At 45.4% G+C, this 23,222-nt stretch overlaps 1 protein-coding gene across 1 annotated transcript in view; it reads right to left on the reverse strand.

Moving 5' to 3' along the window:
- The window catches only part of STK32B (serine/threonine kinase 32B), a 209,339-nt gene that overhangs the window by 143,470 nt on the left and 42,647 nt on the right, over positions 1–23,222 (reverse strand). The gene's annotated exons all lie outside the window — the stretch shown is intronic.

Genomic DNA, 23,222 nt, shown 5'->3' on the forward strand with positions numbered 1-23,222 from the left:
AGATATTTTCACTTTTTTTATCACTATGTTGGCCCGGGCATGCACGCTACGATGCATGCGCAGTCATTGGATAATAGAACAGATTGTGAATTCGCACATGAGGGATCAACTCTGAATAACCCTATGTGCCCATAAGGATCAAAGCACTCTAATTTGTTTTAACTTTTGTAACAAATTAAAAGTACCCCGGGCGTTACTTTCTGCAGACATCTGACGTGTACAAGCCTTTATCGTCCCTGTGAGATGTTAGCCACAACGCAGAGCCCATTCACACATTCTCCATAGAAATCCCCGTTCCCACAAGGAAATGATTAAGTGCTTACGCACGATGATTATTCTTACGGTTGATCAGGATTTCCAGCTGTTAAGCAACAATACTGCAGACAGCCTTATTATCTTTCCTATTTTCTTGTAATGACTTTGTTATTCAGATGCAGTGACTGGCCTATTCGCTCATTTAGACATGGTTTTAATATATATTTTCAAACAGCCACAGGCCTGGAAGTGGGCATCGCTGATGTCAGAGATCCACCCGAAAAATGCCATGGCATGTCAGTGTTTAGACAAACACACCCTACAAAACACCATTGACCTTATTCGCTGCCGATGTTTGCGATCTGTGCATTTCTGCACATGTGCATGTGCACATCCATCTTTGCGGGTGGAGGGCGGGGGCACTGGGTGGCAGGCTGCCCCATTAACATATTGGAACGCCCATGTGTACGTACGCGGCTTGCGAATGGTGCTGCGCGTCCGGTGGCCATGCAGCAAGCCAGATGAACTCAGAGGATGTTTTTAATGGGGCAGTCCTTTACAAGCCAAAGCAATGTCTTGTAAATGACTGGCCCTTTAAAGAAAAAATAGGAAATCGGCCGAGCTCCCACATGGCCGATGTACTTGCACATCAATGCCATCCGGCCTTGAGACTATGATCAAGCAGACTGACTCTGTGTTTCTCTGCATACATAATTAGAGTTGAAGGCAGATACCTGGAAGGAAGTCAAACTTAGATGTTAATGCAACATTGCTGTGAGGAGGAGGAGGAGGAGGAGGAGGAGGAGGAGGAGGAACCCCAGGCCCTATTTTTTTAAATTTGAATTTTTAAACATTTTCTAAAACCAAAAATCGGCAGGTCAAAATGTGCGAATTTCGTGGCAAAAAGTGTGATTTTTACCACAATTCGCACCCTATTACATGTCGCCCTGTTTCCTCTCATTAAACAATGGCTTCCTGTCAATCAAAATGTGATTGCATACAAGCTGATTGTGAACACAGAATATTTGCAAATAGCTGTGCACGCGCATTCATTCAGTAATCGGACAGATTGCATTTTCCCAATTTGGCAATCCATGTTAAACTAGGACCAAAACATGGTAGATGAATTTTGTGTACTAAATAATATAGTGTTTTAATTTTTATTTGCAGGTAAATGAAAAAGGATTTATCCCGTTTAGGGAGCCATCACACAGTCCTCAGCAAACGAGTACACATATAAAGTAGCAAGGCAAAAACGAGGAACAGCGACACCCAGAGTAAATGCCTGATGTATTGTGCTGCGCGTCCGTTGGCCATGCAGCAAGTCAGATGAACTCAGAGGATGTTTTTAATGGGGCAGTCCTTACAAGCCAAAGCAATTTCTTGTAAACAACTGGCCCTTTAAAGAAAAAATGCTTGCACATCAATACATCCGGCCTTGAGTCTATGGTCAAGCAGACTGACTCTGTGTTTCTCTGCATACATAATTACAATTGAAGGCAGATACCCAGAAGGAAGTCAAACTTAGATGTTAATGCAACATTTCTGTAACAATCTCTTCATCATCTGCATGCACTCCAATGAATATTAGTTGCTTAGAAACATCGGTACTTCTGTATGAGCACAGCGCCCGTTACGCAGTTAGTGTGGCAGCGCTGTCAGAATCAGCGCCGCGTAGTCAGCGTAGTGTAGTGTTTACGCCCGTTTGCGCCTAGCCGGAGCTTACGTAGTTAGCGTTGTCAGTCAGCGTTACGCAGTCAGCGTAGTCAGTCAGCGCTTATTACATTGTGTGGGCACCATTGACCATTTAAAACCTGGCTGACCTGACAGGTGTGAATGTGTTCCTGAAACACCCTCACTATCCACGCCAGCCCGAAGCGTTGCGAGCGCAGCGAGTCCCACGAGGGGACGCGTTACGCATCTTCGCGACCTTTTCATACCCCCACTATCCTCGTCAACGTGCAGTTGATTTTATAAAGTGTGGCGAGCGCACTTTACACGTGTTCCGTGTCCCCTCGCAGGGCTCGTTGCGCTCGCCACGCTTTGGGCTCGGTGGCTCGCTGCGCATGCCACACTTTATAAAATCAACTCCACGCGGAAGTGGATAGTGGGGGTATGAACATGTCGGGAGGACGCGTAACGCGTGCGCTCCCCACGCTTCGGGCTGGCATGGATAGTGGGGGTTTGAAATGGAGGCTTTTGCCAGATTAATCCCAAACCGATGGACAATAAGTGAATTTCACAGTTTAGGTACTGTGTCCGTAAAGCGGTATCCTTTCTCAGTACTAAGTACTTAAACACACAAATACACCAGGTATAGGGGTTTATTCTAGTTCATTCTTTCTGACAAAATCCTTCTTAGATGGACAAATCCATGTGCACTGCAGGGGGGCAGATGTAACATGTGCAGAGAGAATTAGATTTTTGTGAGTTATTTTGTTTCTGTGCAGGGTAAATACTGGCTGCTTTATTTTTACACTGCAATATAGATCTTACTTTGAAGTAAAACCCCACCTAAATCTAATTCTCTCTGCACAAGTAACATCTGCCCCACCTGCAGTGCACATGGTTTTGTCCATCTAAGAAGGATTTTGTCAGAAAGAATGAACCAAAATAAGGCCCATAATTAGTACACGAGACTTGGTATAAGCATGCTGCAGGGAGCCGGTGGACGGCGGCAGGCAGGGAGATGGAAGCCTCCCTGCCTGCGCCGGAGTCTGTGTGAGGGGTAGAAGGGGTCCCAGGGACACAGGCAGCACAAGCTGCCCCCCCCCCCCCCCCCCCGGAGAGCTGGCAGGGGCGCTGTGTATGCTGAATACGCAGGGTTGCTGCGGAGTCACTATGCTGACTACGCTAGGCAGCCGTTGGGCTATGCTGACAACATAGCTTAGCCTACGCTGAAAACGTAGCGCAGCCAGGCACCGTGATATTACACAAGTACCGAAACATCTATCATTATGTTAATATAGTTACTCATGCTGCTGCATTCACATAACTTGGCATTGTACAATACACATAATAAATGTATTCTTCTCATGAGACCTCCATCCCGTTACAATGCCTGCAGGTCTTTAGCTGACATCTTTCCATGAGTTATGAAATACACACCTTGCTCTACACTTACGCTAATAGTACCCATGGCTCTCTCTCTCTACATCATCTGGATTTGGACTGTTACCATAATCTACTGTCACTATCCACAATCTCTCACGCTTTAGTTGTATTTCCATAGTAAACTTCCAGGTTGTATTATTCTCTTCTGGCTTGATTATCCCCATTATGGGTGTAAATCATGTATACATGGAATCTGTGTTCTGCTGGGGGTGCTCTAGTAGTTTGAGTTTTGTATACTTAAACTTTGTGTGCCCTGCCCATAACCTGTTGGAAATATGTGTGTACATGTTTGATGATGTAACAGTTTCAATACATATCAGCAGATGTCTAACAACTATGAACAGCTCAATTACTTGCCGGTTTTAGTGATGAAAAAGCAGGTACACATTGGTAGATAAGGATGAGTGTGGTATCATACTAAGAAGGAATCAGATGTTCAAATGCACAAGCTGAAGAGAAAATGGCCCAGTCAGTGGGTAAAGGAGGCAAAACATTTTTTTTTTAGGTATATAAGTGAAAGGAGAAACGTGGAATAATAAGACTAAAGATAGAGTGGGAGTCTTGTTGTGGGAGACAATGTAATAGCAAATATTATTTTTGCTCAGTATTCACTACTGAAAAAGAGGGTAAGGGGCCATGGTTAAGTTGTAGGGATATTCAAAACAAAAATAAGTACATTTACAGTGGAGAATGTCCTAACTGAACTATCAAAACTAAAAGTGCATAAATCAATGGGGCCAAATGGGATACATTCAAGGATACTAAAAGAGCTTAAAGAGTTGCTGGTAGCACCATTAAAATAATTATTAAACAAGTCACTACTATAGGAGTAATTCCAGAGGACTGGAAAAGAGTGAATGTTGAACCACTGCACAAAAATGGAAGCAAGGAAGACACAAACAACTCCCAACCTTTAAGTCTCACATCAGTAGCAGGGAAATGATGAAAGTCTGTGATGACTATCGATGGTTGAGGAGTGGACAGACTACTTTGAAGAAAGTGAATGCAGAACTCAGCTGGAACTGAGAAGAGCCTCCAGGGACACTGGAGAAAGCCAGACCATGCAGCAGAATGGTCAGTGCACATAGTGATAGCAGAATCTCACTGGAGCTGTGGACACATGCAGCTTACTCTGGAAACATCATTGTACTGGGGAATTCCCAGGTCTCAACCCACTATACTTATAGGGAAAGCTGCACAGGGAATAGCTAGAGTCTGTTCTGTCAGTAACAGGAAGTATGTGATTGGCTGAAAGCGATCCTGTTACTGAATCCAAGATGGCCACACCCATACCATGGAAATGGAGGGAACTTTGTATTTGTATCAATTAGGTCTATAGATTATAGAGTGCACTAATGTGAATGGCAGACATTCTCTGTGGAATATGAGTGCATTATATACTAAATAATAATGTTATGTCAAGTGTATTGCTGTATAAATCTTACGACCCCATATAAAAGATACCTATTATAATAATCTACTCTTTGAACTCTTACCTAAGATATAACTACCAATTTTTCCTGATGTCTTTCAATGGGATGCGGTCATCTATTAGAATGAACTTAGGTCTACAGTCATTAGGTCGACCCCACTAGGTCGACTGGCAGGAAGGTCGACCTGACTTAAGGTCGACATGGGCCAAGGTCGACATGACTTAAGGTCGAATTTGCATAAAGGTTGACATGAGGAAGGTCGACTGGTCATAAGGTCGACATGGGTTTTTCACTGTTTTTTGAGCCGACATGTGCCGACAGGCGGTATTTCATGCCCTACCATCCACTAGGGCGTAGTGGGAGAATAAAATAGTGTGCCGAGCGCAGCGAGGCACCGTGCCCGAAGCATCGCGAGCGAAGCGAGCGATGCGAGGGTCCGATTCTCATTGCCAACTGTGTCCATGTCGACTGTGTTGACATTCGGATCAAAAAACAGTGAAAAACCCATGTCGACCTTATGACCAGTCGACCTTCCTCATGTCGACCTTTATGCAAATTCGACCTTAAGTCATGTCGACCTTGGCCCATGTTGACCTTAAGTCAGGTCGACCTTCCTGCCAGTCGACCTAGTGGGGTCGACCTAATGACTGTAGACCTAAATGCAGTCTGACGAATGATCCCATTCCCTTTCAATAATGTCATTTTCTCATGTATAGATCAGATTTCTGGTGTAGTTCCATAACTGTATGCACTGGCTATGTAGTAAAACAACATCACCTTCTATTAATAATGAACTAACACTCTGCTAGATAAAAGCGCTGTAAACAGCCTCAGAGGAGCTTGGCTTATCTCTTCGCTATAAGAAATAAGCCTTGTATCTGGATGGTGTGTGGAAGGTTTGATGAAGTAGCTGCCAACAACTAAATGTTTTACTTTTATATTTGTTTATGCTTTTTGTGCATTGGCTGTGACTGTTTTACTAAAGATGATTTGAAAACATCAGCGTTAGCCAGGGATGTACAACTGCAGCTACAGTTATAGCTCTGCTCCTATATAACACCTGTAAACTATATTCTGAGCACGGAAGACACAACGCCGGGCAAATAAATGTACACATATAATTGTACCGCTTTTCTTAACCATAAGTGGAATATGATCGGTTGAGACAAATGCACACAAAGGGCGGTATTCAGTGCTGCCGGCGAGAAGGTTTGTGTGGCGAGGATGGCTTGTTTACGGCAAGGATTGCCAAAAAACAAGTCATCCTCGCCATCTAACCCACTCACCGGCCGCTCGCTGTATTCAGTGTTCCGGGGAAATTCTTGCCATTAGACTCCCGCTCTTGCTCCAATGTTCTGCAGAGTGGGAGAGTGTGGAATGCATGTGGAAACCACATTCTAGAAATCCTGCATTTGCCACTGAATCATTAGGCTCCACTGATGGGTCAATTCTAAAATCCTGATTTATTTCATCTCTTTGACACGCATTCTACATATTTGTTTTGTAATACACCGCCGAAGATTGTTAACACTTTACAAATGAACAACACTAATGATTGTCACAAAGATATCACTCAGACACCTCGACGGAAATGTAAATCTCTCTTTTTTTATGCTGGATTCCAAAATGCCAGTACAGTATACCCAGGGCCAGTGCAAGGCATGATTATGGGTGGCAGCACTTCACTCCGGCTGGGCGGTACAGCGGGTGACTCCCTCTCTTCTGGGCGGACGGCGGCACCCGACGGGGCACTGTAAGTTGCTGTGGACGGTGGGGGCGCCGCAGGTACCCCTCAGACCGTGCGGACCCCCCTGCTGCATATAGCCCCCCCCCCGACGGATAGCGCCGCAGGGACCCCTCTGACCTCGGCTTGCGCTGCAGGGACCGCAAGGACCCCCCTGCTACATATAGCCAGGGGGGGGGGGGGGGTGAGTTCACCTGCGCTCACCTACATCCAGGTGGGGGGACCTGCTCCAAACTGCCGCCCTCCAGTGGCCGGCACCCTAGGCAAATGCCTAAAGCTGCCTAGTGGTGGTGCCGGCCCTGAGTATACTGTATCAGGGACTAAAAAGGATACAAAAACTATTTCACTATTGAAACCTCTATGCATCTGTCATGGGGTACCAATATACAGTATACTGTAGACTTGTCGTGTTAGGAAACATGCTACAGATTAGCTGATTTACTCTCTGACATAATCCCAACCCTAATTATAGCACAACCCAGACAGTTGTCAGTGGGAAATTCATAAATGTATGCTCTCAATAGTCCTTATAATATATTGAATCATTCACATTATTAGCATTGAAAATGATTTATAATTTCCAGTCTAGTATATAAAAGTTAAGAAGGCATAGGCAAATGCCACCCCTCTTGGCAAGTGACTTAAATGATGACAACAATAGCACTGGTATATAATATGATAAATGGAGCTGCCAACACAGTATGCAGTTTAACGGACAGAGTTTCACATGCCTAGTGTACCAGCTTCTTCTACCACATTTACTGCATGTGTGGCTCTGAGCCCTCAAACTTCGCAATGGACCAGAGAGCAGCTGCCAGGAGGAAGAAACGGAAGCCTTACCAGGAAGTGGGAGATTGTGAGCTTAGAAAGTGCGGTACTGGTTATTTATGTTTGTGTATTTATTTAATATGATATGTTTAACCTTTTCCTGGCCACTTATCTTATTTAAATGTTTGAATCAGCCTATATATTTTAGAACATCTGTACTGTTAAATACAGTATCCAATCTATATAAAAAGACCAATTTTCAGGGCCGTTACCACTCCCCTGACTCCTGTACTTACTCCAATGCCTTGCAGAGTGAAAAATTCTGCGTTTGCCACTGCAAAGGCCTCGCAATAGTTATCTTCAGGCAGAGGCGGAAGGTTCCCACTGCTGCCCTTCTTCCTGTAACCCACTGTGATTCCCTGTCAAACTGTGCCTCCTCCTGCCTCTCCCTGGGTTAAGGTGGAGCAAGGGGGCCCAAATTATATTTTTGCACCTGGGATCACTACCCAAAAGTTCCGCCACTGTCTTCAGGATATTCATTATTTCATTTAGGACACAACGGGCGAAATGTAATAGGTGGCGATTTTTGGTCATGTTTACAAATCGCACCAAATCACACCTTTGAAAATCGCATTTTTTGCATAAAATTTGCATATGTAATGAGATGTATATTTGTGGCAAAAAAGTGCAATATGGTGCGATTTAGTGTGATTTTTAGACTTGAAAATGTGTGCATTTTCAGACATGCGATTTTGTGTAAAAAAACAAAAAACGGGTGGGGTCCCCCCTCCTGAGCATAACCAGCCCTGGGCTCAAAAGTTTCATAAAATCACAGGAACAAACAAGTTGGGGTTCTCTTGATTTTACAAAACCAGCACCAGGCTCAAGGGCCGGTCCTGGTTCCCAAAATATGGTGGCCAAAATAAGTAGGGGTCCCCCATATTTCAAGAACCAGCACCGGGCCCAACCAGCCAGCATGTAGTCCCACAGTAGATGTTGGGGCATCACGGATGGTGTAATGGTTAGCATTACTGCCTCACAGCACTGAGGTCATGGGTTCAAGTCCCACCATGGCCCTAACTGTGCGGAGCTTCTATATTCTCCCCGTGCTTGCGTGGGTTTACTCCGGGTACTCCGGTTTCCTCCCACAATCCGGAAATATGCTGGTAGGTCAATTGGCTTCCAACAAAATTAACCCTAGAATGTCTGTGTGTGCGTGTACATGTGGTAGGGAATATAGATTGTAAGCTCCACTGGGGCAGGGACTGATGTGAATGTTCAACTATACTCTGTAAAGCGCTGCGGAATATGTGTGCGCTATATCAGAAACTGTTAATAAATAAATAATAAATAGTACAAATAGTTAATTAAATACACACACACGCTGACAGTAAAACTTTATTGCACACAGAGCCCATTCATCCAATACTTACCTATGTTGCCATGGAGCACCATTGGTCCCCCTGTCCAGTAGTATCCATTTGGGGTACATACTCACCAGCCATCTTCAGAGCTTCTCCGGGACTTATATACCGTACAAACATGTCTTCTGTTTCATGCATGTTTCTTAATTAATAATACATTGTATTTGATGAATATATTGCAAATATTGCTAAAATGTAACTTAACTTGTTCTTTAGGATATCCTAACAAAATCCAGTATACTGTATGCATCAAACGCCTTTACCTTCACTCATCTCTATTTTCTGGTTACAAATAAAAAATGGTTTTAGACAGAACATCTGGTAGAACGCCAGGGAAGCACAATAGCTCCGTAATTACAGAGAATGCATAGGTGCAGCGTGATTTATTCCCCCAGAGCCATTGGACGGAATCACGGAGGAGAACATCTGCAGCCTCTGTGTTCCCGCGTGCAGGAAGAGCTCCCCGCGGGCACAGGCTGCTGCAAGCCCAGGTGGTAAAACCGTTTTTTTTGGCTGATTTAAAATAAATAAACCATGAGGGAAGGAACTAGCATATTGAGTAGGCAAGGCAGAAAAATAAATAAAAAGTAATTTATTATAGGTAGAGTATAGAAAAGTATTGTTGCTTTTCAGGGGCAGATAATGTGGGCCTGATACAAAATGTGTGTCTTTGGGCCTTATTCTAGTTCACTCTTTCTGACAAAATCCTTCTTAGATGGACAAAACCATGTGCACTGCAGGGGGGCAGATGTACCTTGTGCAGAGAGAATTAGATTTGGGTGGGGTTTTACTTCAAAGTGAGATCTATATTGCAGTGTTAAAATAAAGCAGCCAGTATTTACCCTGCACAGAAACAAAATAACTCACCCAAATCTAATTCTCTCTGCACATTTTACATCTGCCCCCCTGCAGTGCACATGGTTTTGTCCATCTAAGAAGGATTTTGTCAGAAAGAATGAACTAGAATGAGGCCCTTTATGCTGATTTTTAAATAACTAAGGGGCAGATTTGTTAAGACTGTTGAAATGATAAAGGGAATGGTGATAAAGCAGCAGCCAATCTGCTCCTCAGTGTCAAGTTACAGGCTGGGTTTGGAAAAATGACAGTTAAGAGCTGACTGGTTGCGGCGTAATCACCTTCCACTTTATCCCTTCACCAAGCTTAATAAATTTGCCACTATTTTGATTTGTAGTAAGCCTAGATATCACTAAAACCTGCACTGTTGGTGTGCCCCAAGCCAGATTAAGGGGTGGTGGTGGTGGCGGCGGCAGGGGGTTAGTATCCCCTGGGCCTCCCTGTCTTAGGGGTCCCAGAGATTTTGGGAGAGAGTTCCCATTTTTTAAAAGCGGCAATTAATTACATAGCAAAATCAACCTGGTTCCACAGTGTAAATGATTGGCGCTTTAAAAAAAATAAAGGAAAACTCTCCTAAAATCTCACTTTCTGATTCTTACACTCCCCGAGCCCTTGTGATGCTGCCCTGCCGAATGCTCGCCCCCTACCCCATCATTCGATGGTCACTGACAATCAAATAATTTCTCCTGCCTTCGCACATATATGACAGCGTCGCACACAAGTCTGTGGAGACCGAGTTATATATGCGGTCAGCGGGACGAAGACAGGGCAGGCAGCTGACGTCTTGTGATGACACCCACCTCTGGCACACCTCATCCCGTGCGCAATCCCATGGGCGCTACCCGAGTCCACCACCCCATGCCTCTGGGTCGCATCGCTCCATGCGATGCAATGCGACTATGCAAGTCGCCAAAGCCGTTGTCAGAAAAAACCCTGCATATGTGTACATCGGTACCTAGGGCGAAAGCGCGGGGTACCGGATCAATTATAATCATCACCTGGCCCTTAGTGCATAGATTTCCCCACCATTTCTGATATTGTGATTGGGACGGGGATGGGGACCGGGGGGGGGGGGGGGGGGGGAGTTATATTTTTGCACCTGGGCCCACAACCCACAAGCTCCGCTACTGAAACAAAGTAAACAACAAAGTTGTAGGATAAAGTACAATTAAAAAAAAAGCTGTGTCTCTGATCATGAAAGCTTATGGCTGCTGCTGATAACTACAAGTCTCCCCTTTTAGTCCCAGTCCGCCCTATTAGTGCGTCTGTTGTGTGCTGGATTATCTGACTGGCGGGTTTAGAACATTTTTATTTTCCTCCTAAGAACGATGTGGAGAAACGAGTACATCCAGCGGCTTTGGGAAGCCCATAGGGTTCTTTTATTAATAAAATATTGGATAAAAGAGCAGCAATAGCTGAAAGGTGAGATACCTTTAAGTCAATCGTTCGCTTACACTCTGCTTCGTGTACAGGAATAAAACCTTCCGTGATACCTAATACACAATCTATGTTATTATGGTATAATGGATTGACAATGTCTAAGTCGACAGTAATTAGATGGACCACTAATGGTTGACGGTGACTAGGTCGACACCTTTAAATGGTTGACATACCAGGTCGGCATACTAGGTTGGCAGGAACAGAAGGTTGTCACAAGCAAAAGATCGACACCAGGTTTTTAAGAATTTTTTTATGTCTATGTCGGCATATGATGACACAGACACTGTATAAGTGTACCCAATAACTGCGTTTGCGATCCTTGGTGACTCACCGCACTCGGCACACTATGATAATCTACCTCTATGCCGACTTTGGTGGTAAAGTATGAACCAAGTTAGCCCAAATAAAGCAAACATGAAAAGTCAGGATCTCGACTGGCCGGTCTCAGACAGCGTGGCCAGCGCAACAAAGCCCCTCGCGGGCTCGCTGCTCTCACCACGCTGCGGCACGGTGGCTACTGTTGGGATCCCGACTGTCGGGACCCCGTCCGGAACCTGTGGAGACATGCTTTCGATGGGTCGGTGTTAACCTGCTTGCAGCCTAGCGAGCAGGGCTGAATTGGGCTCATTGTTCTTAATTGGTCATGTCCTCATCTAGCCCCAACTTTATTGTGCACATAAAATGAAATTTACTCTAGGAGAAAGTCCTGCAATTAGACTGTTAAACGCTCATTTTTCCACGCACTGTAAACCAAAACCTTCTAAATACGAGTTGCATTGGCAGGGAGCTTTGTGTAGCTTAATGCTTAATTTATCCACCACTCGCTGCAGCCTCCGTGTCTCCGCATCAATTCAATCACATTTCTACATTCATCACAGAGTTTTCTGCAAATTTGCAGAATCTAAAAGCAAACACTGGAAAGGGATTGTGCCTAGCAAAGCTTATTTACACATCTGTATTCACCATCCATATAATAATAACACACACTTAGTAAGAAATGATGAGGACTCATTATCATGCGATATATTTTCATTCCTAATGAGTTTGCTTTGAGAAAAAGAAACTTTAAAGGCATTTGGGGACTAGAATTAGAATTGGGATGTCCAACAATGGAGGCAATTTAGACCTGGTCGCTGTGCTGCTAATCCTTGGAGCCCAGCGATCATGTAGCCGCCGCCCCAAACAAAGTGAAATCCCGTTCCGTGCAAGGCTTCGAATGGAATTGCAGCCCTGTGAATTCTAACAATTCCATTCGCAATCACACACCATCGACTGGTTCCCCATAGAATTTGAAGGCAGATAAGAACCATGGCCCTTATTCTGATTGATGCGTACTTTTCCGCATACTTTCGGATAGCGTCTTTACGGCGTCTGCGCATGCGTGGAGAACGCAACACGCATGTGCCACGCATTGACTCCGTACCTGATCGGGCAAATCCCGTACAAAACTGTGCACCGCAATCAGTCTGGAAATATGGGCGTATTATGGGCGTCATGCGGAATGAGACATGGGCGTAGTTTCAAAGTGGGAAAAACTGGGAGGAAACATGGGCGGACACGGGGGAGTACACTTATGTTGGGGGGCGTGCATTCGGATAGCACTCCGAATGCACGCGACCAAAACCGATAGAAATGTGCGGTGTCCATAAGTCAAGTATTGCTTTGCGGAAACCACTCGGTCTTGCGGTAGGCGAACGGAACGCCTAATGACTACAAGCATTAACACCTGAACCCAATACAATCGACTCCTTTACTCATTACTCACTAATAGGACGCTTGTCAGTGCTTTAATTGAAACCATTGCACTTCAATTGCTGTAAGGGTTAATGTGTGCAATGCATGTGTTAGGCATGCTTGTAAGGATATATTGGCATTTAATTGATTCCAATTCCAAATAAACATTTTTTTATGAGGATAGGTAATTGAATAAGTGGGTCATGTGATGTATTGCAGAATAGACATAATAGTGAGTAGTTTTGCGTAAATACACCGCTTCCGTGCGGAAGCACCGCTTGCCATCCGTTTGGATGCGGGATTCCCGTGCATACTCTGTAATACCGTGCAGAATCGGAGTGTTTCCCCCGCACACGCATGGTTTGTATGTCGTCCGTAAACACGCCCTGTTCTTAAAGAGTGAGTCCGTCCGAATGCGGAGGACACGTGGGCGTTTCTACGGACGATGGCCGCACGCGGCAGCACAGCGTGGCGTGCGGACCGCACCGTAAGAATTCGGGAATATCCGCATCAATCAGAATAAGGGCCCATGTCGGGAGGCAATTAACCTACCAGGGTGTTTTTGTATTATGGGCAGAATCGTAAATACCCAGAGGAAACCCATGATCTCTACATACTTAGGACAATTGTGGGTGTGGAACCCATCACCTCAGTGCTGTGAGGCAGTAATGTTAATATACTGTATATAGGGGACAGGATTGGGTGATCGGACACTTATACTGTACAGTATATAGATGATGGGATCAGGTGCGTGGCCACATATACTGTACTGTATATATGGGACTGGATCGAGTGCTCGGAAACATATACTGAGTTTAGGGATTGGGTGCTCGGACACATGTACTGTATATAAGGGACAGGATCAGGTGCTCAGACACATTTACTTTATATAAGGGACGGTATTGCGTGCTCGGACACATATACTGTATATACTGGAAGGGATCGGGATCACAGCCATATATTGTCGCTGAGCGACCATATTGCCAGCGATTGGAGTGTGCACCGGCGATAAATCGATGGATGCGCGCTCCCATTTTTAGCCCCATTTTGGTCGCAGGCGCTTGCTCCTGCGACCAGCTCATTCCCTCTGCGGCTCCCCCGGCAGAGGTTTCCTTTCATCAGCGACACTGAGCAATATAGTACTCAGCAATATATCGCCCCCGTTTGAACACAGCTTAAGATTTGATACATCTCCCCCAAGAGTCAGCTGCAGTCTGAGACACAATGGATTACAGCCCGTGCCTCTAATGTTCCCCGGATCTCCCCTATAACACTCAACTTGTGGTATAATCTGCTGTTCAGCTGGAGATATATTATCCTCAGACCTCATATATCAGCCAGGACAGTAATAAGTCATATTTGGGCAGAACATCTGGTGCATTTACAATAGTCTCCCGTATATACAGTTAAGCTGGGTACACATATATACAATCCATGTCTCTTTTAACCGTTTGGCCGACTGTACTCCCGTCGGACCGTCCACAAACAACAGCCGATCACGCGCGTACACACCTGTACAATTTTACTTGCGACGTCCGATGTACTCCCGTCCAAACAGTCGCAAGAAAAAGATTGTACCACCGTACACACTCTCTCGATTTGGGCTTTTGACACGATATATATGAACAAAATTATCATAATGGGCTGGGTTAAGGGCATACCAAAACAAAGAGGCGTGAGTACAGAACCTAAACAAAAGTGACGGGTTTAGTGACAAAAGTCTACTAAACTTCTGTATAGAAATGCCAGTCTGGTCCTGCAGTTAAATTTGAGAGGCCCAAGCAGACAGACAATAGCCCTTAAAATGGCTAAGGATAATACAAGGCACAGTTGCTAATATTTCAATATGCATTACATAATGTGACACACACGGAGCACCAAACTTCTATAAAGCCGGGTATGCGACTAGTCAGTTTGCGGTAGTCACCCTGCCAAACTTCTATAAAGCCGGGTATGCGAGTATAGTCAGTTTGCGGTAGTCACCCTGTAGTCGCATACCCGGCTTTATAGCAGTTTGGCAGGGTGACTACCGCAAACTGACTAGTCGCATACCCGGCTTTATAGCAGTTTGGTGCTCCGTGTGTGTCACATTATGTAATGCATATTGTTTTGTAATAGCCACATTAACAGGAATTTAGATTAAGTTCCCCTAATAAACCCCCAGCAGCTGCTACGTTGTCGGGAAAATTCACATTAACTGCGGTAGCTCTGTTATTTATATTCCCTCATATATAAATATATATGTCCAGGCTCCAGTTAGCAAGATATATATTTATTTAATCTAAATTCCTGTTTGCCGCAGTGCACCTCTGTCCTCAAGGCTCAGCGAGCTCCAGCCGGTACTGTTCTTCTGGTGTTGTTCCTGGGTTGTTCCAGCCGGGACCGGGTTGGATGCGGTGAGTGACCGGTCCCAGCTCCAGGCAGTGGCGGTGAGGTGGCCTGGGTACTGGAGACGCAGGGTAGCTCGGGCATCAATGGAAGGCTGTAAGCGGTGGGAAGGCAGAACGGTACCCGGGCAGCTTACACTGTGAGGCGCCCATACAGTCGGGACACAGTCACCTCAGACTTCATGTCACAGTGAGAGCGCCGCTGCCCCGGTTCCCATAGTCGTGGAGCACCTGCCAGTGACCGTGGTGCAGCGACAGGGGAGCGGAGTAGGCAGCACGGATGCAGGGACACAGAGGAATGCCGGCTGATGCAACCATAGTGTAAGCTGCCCGGGTACCGCTCTGCCTTCCCACCGCTTACAGCCTGCCATTCATGCCCGAGCTACCCTGTGTCTCCGGTACTCAGGCTCGAGCACTATGTGACGGAGGGGCCGCACACAGCGGGTATCGGGAGAAACCTCCATTTCCCCAGCACTCCACATATATTTTAATGGGGGATTGCGATGCTGGCCAATTTGCAAAGCATTCCCAATATTGCCCCCCGGAGCTACTGCCATCTGGAAGTAGTCGTAGCGGGATACTCTCCCCTCTGCGCAGCTTGGTCTGACTGACTGTTCATGCAGCCGGCAGCGCACATCGCAGGGATGTGACCCCCACTGATTGTATTGGCTGCCCTGTGTGAGTGGATGTAAGGCGGCCGCGTGCAGGCTGGCGGCGTGCTGCGCTGACAGAGGGGGAGCTGGGCGGCGGTGCCTGTTGACCTAGGTGGTGGGACCTGTGTAGTCCACGCCGCCAGGGGCTCCGCACCACATCACCACGGTCTCGTTCCCCACTGACAACTCACCCCCCGGCATCACCACGCTGCACAGGGATACCCAGAGCGCCTCTCCAGCTGTACCAGCACAGGAACCCAATGCCACTGCCATCCAGCCTCACACCTGTGCATCCGCCATCATCGGCATCAGTATCACAGATACCCGCGGACACCAGTGCCTTGACTGGAAGCGGCGTCGAGGGACCGACCTTGCGACGGGGGACCTATTCATTACCATTGGACTGTGCTTACAAGGTACCTTAAAGAACTTTGTGGGAATTCACCACTACTGTCCATCCCCTACGATCAGCCGGCCAACAGACCCCTGGCCAGGGGCTCCACACCACATCTGGCTGCTCTTCACCATTTTCAGACATTATATGTGCACATACCCTTTTATCTCACATTGTTACATGTGTTGCTTCCAATTGTTACCATCTAGACTTGTTTTGACAACATTGTAACATTGCACTATTACTGATTAAATAAACTGTGTTCAGTATATTCACCTCATAAATCTCCCCTTTTTATTTCTGATATCATTTGCTGCTACACATTTACATCTAATATGCATGTTTGTCCAGCCATTACAACTTCATGAATGGAATCTATGTACTTATTATAGTGTAACTATTGTAGTTCATTATTTCTATAAAGCCGGGTATGCGACTAGTCAGTTTGCGGTAGTCACCCTGCCAAACTGCTATAAAGCCGGGTATGCGACTACAGGGTGACTACCGCAAACTGACTATACTCGCATACCCGGCTTTATAGCAGTTTGGCAGGATGACTACCGCAAACTGACTAGTCGCATACCCGGCTTTATAGAAGTTTGGTGATCCGTGTGTGTCACATTATGTAATGCATATTGAAATATTAGCAACTGTGCCTTGTATTATCCTTCATTTTAAGGGCTATTGTCGGTCTGCTTGTGCCTCTCAAATTCCTTTATGTTGTGACAGCCTGATATATCATGAGCAGCGGAGCCGCGGCTCCGTGAACTACATTAACCCTGTCACCTCCACACATGATTTATTCATGTGTGTGTTCTGAATGCAATGTACTTATTATATTGTAACTATATCTGTAGGAGAGATCATGTAGCTATGGAACGCCCACATGGGCGTTCCAGCTTTGGCAGTATAGTCGCAAGGACGGCAGCATATCGATCGAACGTGCGTACACACCACTTTTGTTCCGATATGAGGCCGTCCTGTCGGATGAAAATTAAACTGCAAAGAACCATCGACCGACCGAGTATGGACGGACAAGACTGTTTTTTGCCGTTTATCGCTCGTACGGGACAGTGTACACACATATACAATTGAACGGCTGTCCGACCCAGCACGGAAGAACGGCACAACAATTGTATATATGTGTACCCAGCTTTAGGCTCTAGCTGGCACGTGTGCGGACAAGGCACACCAAGCATGCCACTTATCTCTTTCCATACGCTTCACCTATGTGGCATGAGCTGGTGCATGCCACGCATTCTGACAAGCTATATGGTTGGCACTATCAGACGAGAAGAACAATACTTCGTCGAAATGGTTGGAATGTCAACATAAGCATTAGGTTGACACTGGCTAGGTCGACAGTCAAAATGTCAACATAGGTTTTTCACTTTTTTTAGCGAGCCATGAGACAGCGTCCCTGTCGATTGTGTCGACATTCGGGCCAAAAAAGTGAAAACCCATAGCCAGTGTCGACCTAATGCTTCCGTTGACCTTAGGTATGTCAACCTATTTCAGGTGTCGACCTAAACCATGTCGACATAAAGTTTATCGACCCGATGACCCATACCCATCCACAGCAAGGAGAGAACATATATGTCAGAGACATAAAACATCTGCGTAACACTGCTCGCCGACACGCCAATTAGTAGCCGCCTGTGATTGGACAAGATGTCCAGAGAGAGAGCATTAACAATCTGATAAACAGCAATAACATTTCCTAATTGCATTACGATAATGCTAGTGTGATTTAATGCAATTAGAAAATGTTACAATGCATTCTGGGAGAAATCCGTTCTTTGTTGTGACCATTATTCTGCTATGAGCATTGATGGGGGTAGAGGGGCACCAGTGCTCATAGATTTCACCGCAGGCATCTTCAGTTTCTTCCAAAATGTTTACATTTTATTTTCCAGTTGTAGCAAAGTCTTTTTTTTAAAGAAAGTAGGAAGAAAAAAACTCACAAACATCCAAAAATACAGAGAGTCGCCTAATACAGTGCATTTACTGTACCGTGGGTCACCTCCACCTGCCTGTCACTGATAGTGTCAATGACCGTAGGGACGTATCACCTTCCCTGCCAGTGTTGCTCCTTCGCATCAGTCACCTTAGCACAGTATTCTATTTATAATTACCCCTGTAATCTTACAGCTCACACAAAGAAACTTGTCACGGGAAACACAAGGTATTATGATGTTTTAAAAAACAAATCTACTTTCAGATTTATGATGTGTTAGATGCTTTCTTTAGCAGAGTTTATCTAACCTGTGCCTGATATAAGCAACAAATAAATTCTGTATTCACTATCAGTCAAGAGGTTTGCTGATGCTGATTATCAGTGGATAAGCAACAGCCACTGACCACCCGCAATAATATGTATATGTTCCTGCTTGTGAGTTTCTCAGGAGTTAAAGAGTTCCACCACATGTAATAGTAGGTCCACCTCTACCTCAGCCATGCACAGTGATTGCACCAGAAAAGCCTGTCCCAGCGGTTTCTTCTTCTTCTTCTGGCATGGCATATGTCAGGGATGGGGAACCTTCGCCCTCCAGCTTTTGTTGAACTACACATCCCAGCATGCCCTGCTATAGTTTTTCTTTTTGGCCATACTAAAACTGTTGCAGGGCATGCTGGGATGTGTAGTTCAACAACATCTGGAGGGCTTGATGGTTCCCCATCCCATTGCTGCTGAAGTAAAGAAGAGAAGACAGAAAGCTACTGGAGGGCACTTACTGTGGAAATTTTGTGTAAGGGTTACTACTGCTGTGGGCATTATGCATAAGTAAGCAATACTACTGTGTTCATTATTTGTAAGCAACACTACTGTGTGGCATAAATATAAGGAATATTACTGTGTAGTATAACTTGAATAAGTGGCACTACTGTGTGTCATTTCATGAATAAGGTGCACTGCTTTGTGGTGAAATATGAATTAGTCACTACATGTGTAATGTGAATATGATTGTGCTACTGTGTGGCATAATTTGAATTTTGGGTACTATTGTGAGGCCACTGTCCCTATATAAAGTATGGGAGGTAGGGCACTGGCTCGTGTTCCACCTAGTTGGATTAGAGAGGAGAGTTCCACCACCTCTCCAAGACCACTTTAAGCCCTGGAGTTTCTATTGCTTTACTCATTCGACCCTCAAATACTGCTTCCCTCCCCATCCTCCCTCTTGAATGATTCTGGTGCAGACTACAGATGTGTCCTCATTAGTTGCGGCTCTAGAGGGTGCGCTGCAGCCCCGTTCAAAATTCAAATAGGGGATGCACACCAACTGCCAGCGAGTCCCATACAGCGATATATGGAAGTTGTTGGGGTGGCAGTTGGTGGGGTTCCTCTTTTTGAATTTTGAACAGTGATACAGCCCATGCTCTGGAGCATCCACTTATCATCATACACTATTGATAGAGAGGGGACAGGATCGGGTGCTCAGACACATATACTATATATAGGGGACAGGATTGGGATCCCTTCTCACCTAGCGGATGCACCAAGTGTCTTTTTCACTCAAATGTGCTTTTTAGTCACATAAATTAAACAGTTGGATGCAACAAACTGGTTAATTTGATGTGCGACAATGGTACATCTGTGTACAATAAGTCTGAATCTCATACAAAAGGTGCTACAATGCAGCGGCTTTAGAATTTTTTCACGTCAAGTTTGGATGTGCTTTGTCTCCGATTTTGTACATCTTTAAAACTAATTCCTTTGTGGTTATAGTCACAGCCGGGCATCTCTGGTACTCTCTGTAGTTGTGTTCTGCTGCGGTGAGAATAAGGGGAGTCCGATTGAAGGTGGGATGTTTTCCTTAGCAACCAATCAGATTCTACTTATTTATTTAGCACCTTCTACAAGATAATATATACAATCTCATTTGTTGCTGAGGGCAACATCCAATCTTCAATAGACCTCATGCTAACTTCGTAAATTTACCCCTAATATGCAAATAAAAAAGTCATTATGCTACACCACTGTGCTACTCTCAGTTGCGCCTGGTGTCACGTGCCACATTACATACAGAGGTTCTGTATAAGAGAACACGTCTGTAGGTCTCAGACCATGCAAGGCTGCTTAGCAGAATACCCAGTATGCAGTCAGCATTCCAGCGGACAGGATGCCGGCATTCAGAGAGAAACTGGGTGGCTGGAGAGACAGCAGGAGGCAGGCTGGGGAGGCCTTAAAAAAGAAGATCAATTGAATGCCAAAAAAAATTATCACATTTTTGTTACATCACTTGCAGGGAATTCATGCATGTTATTTATCAAAAACTGGAAAAATCCTGTAAAAAGAGTCCAGTATCAGCTATCAGCAGTTTGAACCAGCACATGCAATCATGCTGAAGTGATTGGTTTGTTAAACTGTGCATGTCCTTTCAAATATACACACACGCTGAAGTGCTCGGTTTGTTAAACTTTCAAATATACAACATAAAGGTGGTTGGTAGAGCCAAGGGATAATTCCATCTTGCACCACTTTTCTGTTCAATATAGGCTGTATTTTTTGGGGGGGCAGTGGTGACAGACTTTTTTGCATAGACATTGGTATTGGTTATTGCTCTACTGCATTACAAATTTGTAACATATCTTTAAACAGAAATAACTGACGTGTTTGTGCTACTTCTCTGTTTCCTTAGTTTAGCCAGCCTTTGAATAATGGTGAAGAATATTGTTAGCTGTGAGTTGGTCAAAATACATTGGAAACGACTGGAGAAATGTTATTGAGGTTAATAATACTGCAGTTTGTAGCAATTTAAAAGAAAAAAAAACCCTGATGCAAAACCTTAGGATGGTTTTTCCAAAACCAAAATTAAAAACATGGATCTTAAATATCTAGTTTTAATGTGGTAGGATCACACAAAATGCCTCTCCATACCTCCCAACTTTCATTGGTGGTCCAGCGGGATCTTCACATGCGGCACAGCAGTGCATCTGAAATTTGGGGGTGTGGTATCACAACGCACAGTATCTATTCCCTGCTGACAAACGGGTGGCAGCAGGGACTCCCAACTGTCCCCCGCCCAGGACACTGCTGGCCCCAGGCGGGATGCGAGACTGTCCCCAAAAAACAGGACTTTTCCGCGGTAAACGGGACAGTTGGGAGGAATGCCTCTCTACAAAACTTGGTGCACTCATTGGACCTAGTTTAGAAGTACCTATGTTTGCACAGCAGAGTTGCCATTTGCTCAGATCCATGAGCGGTTCCGGTTGGAGACTGGGAGGTGACCTAAGGTATTATGAGGGTGTTGTGTATCAGCAAGTGACTACAATATTACTGGTAGCATTACAGCCACAGGGGCCATTTCTTAATAAAGTTATACAGGAGGCCGTGCCCCAGGCAGAAGCATCATCAAGAGGTAATGTTGTAACCGGCATTACAGGGTTTGCAAAGTCGAGTCATACATTGGGGAGACTATTTGAACCTACTGATGTAAATACAAGGCACTTATTAATGATGTTCTAGGTTGGCAGGTCTATGTAATAATGAGGACGGTCTTAGGGACAGCTGGTTCAGCACACCGACTGTCTGTATCCACTGTGTAAGTAACTAGGGCACTTTGAAATGTACCAGACTTGACCTCGGTGGTAATAGTTTGCTTTTAACGACACCACAGGAGCTCCAATTTGTCTGTATAGTGTGTGCCGGAGGGGTTCCACTGTCAACTAGCATTACTTCCGTCTGACTTCGCCTAAACCTGACCATCTCCAGCTTCAATGCAATAACTAACAATGTCTATCAAAAGTCTCAGTATCGTATTTAGAAGGTGAACATTTGTTGCAGATAAAGTGAACCTGTAACAGGAGGAATACAAATGTAATAAGATTGCTGCTGTGATCCATTTAGTTGCGCACTGCTCTCTTGCATTACGTCAGCACATTTTGGGGCATTGGTTTATGCTTACCGAGTATTAGTAAGTTAGAGAAGCACTAATGACCAATCAGAGGTTCCAGTTCCATTTATACCCTAATAAGGGCAACAATTACCAGCGCCAGCTGCAGACCCTGGGCTACAGCGCAGATCATGTAGTGGTACGGCTATGAGCGGTGTATTATCAGCAGATGAGTGACGAGATGGATGGCTTCCCATAATGTCCTGCTATGGAAAGTCGTCCAACCCCAGGAATATCACTCCGAAGGGCGAAAATCACGCAGTGTGTTTGCATTGAGCGATTTTCCCCATAATCGTTGAATGAACAAAATACAGATTACTTGTCTCATATTAAGGAGGAACAGCTGGGTCCCTTGTACTGTAGTTGGAACATTCCTCCCCACTGAGCATTCTCTTACACCCAGGACAGAACAGCTCTCTATAGGGAGGAGATGACTTGTATGTTATTCAGTTATGTTTGTACTCTTTGTAGCTTTTCCTCTTTCTGACCATCACCTCATCTCCTTCTCCCTCACTGCTTCCCCCTCTCCCACCCCCCCTCCCAAGCGCATTGTCTCACGGCATAACGTCAACACACTTGATCTTGCTGCCTTCTCAAACACGCTGTGTCCTCTTCTCGCCCCAATCGCCCTCATGTCCTGCCCGAACCTCGCTGCCTCCCTCTATAATGACACCCTATCTTCGGCATTGGACTCTGCCTGCCCTCCCTCCTCTATCCCCCTTCGATGCTCCAACCCCCAACCGTGGCACTCACCTATCACCCGATTCCTTAAAAAGTGCTCTCGCACTGCTGAGCGCTTCTGGAAGAAATCACGCTCCCTTGCGGATTATCTCCATTTCAAATTCATTCTTTCCTCCTTCAGCTCTGCCCTTGCTCTGGCCAAGGAATCCTACTTTAAGTCCCTCATCCTTTTCCAATCATCCAATCCCCGCAGGCTCTTCGCCACCTTCAACTCCTTGCTCTCCCCCCCTCCTCCAGCTCTTCCGTCCTCCATCGTAGCCGCTGATTTTGCTACCTACTTTTCAACCAAAATCTCCTCTCTCAGGACTGCCATCACTGCTGCCATGACCTCACCCTCTCCCTCCTCCCCTCCTACATCTCCACTCCCCTCCTTCCAACCCCTGTCCTCA

Source organism: Crinia signifera, chromosome 1 (genome assembly GCF_055691185.1).
Source record: "Crinia signifera chromosome 1, ASM5569118v1, whole genome shotgun sequence".
Taxonomy (NCBI): Eukaryota; Metazoa; Chordata; class Amphibia; order Anura; family Myobatrachidae; genus Crinia; species Crinia signifera.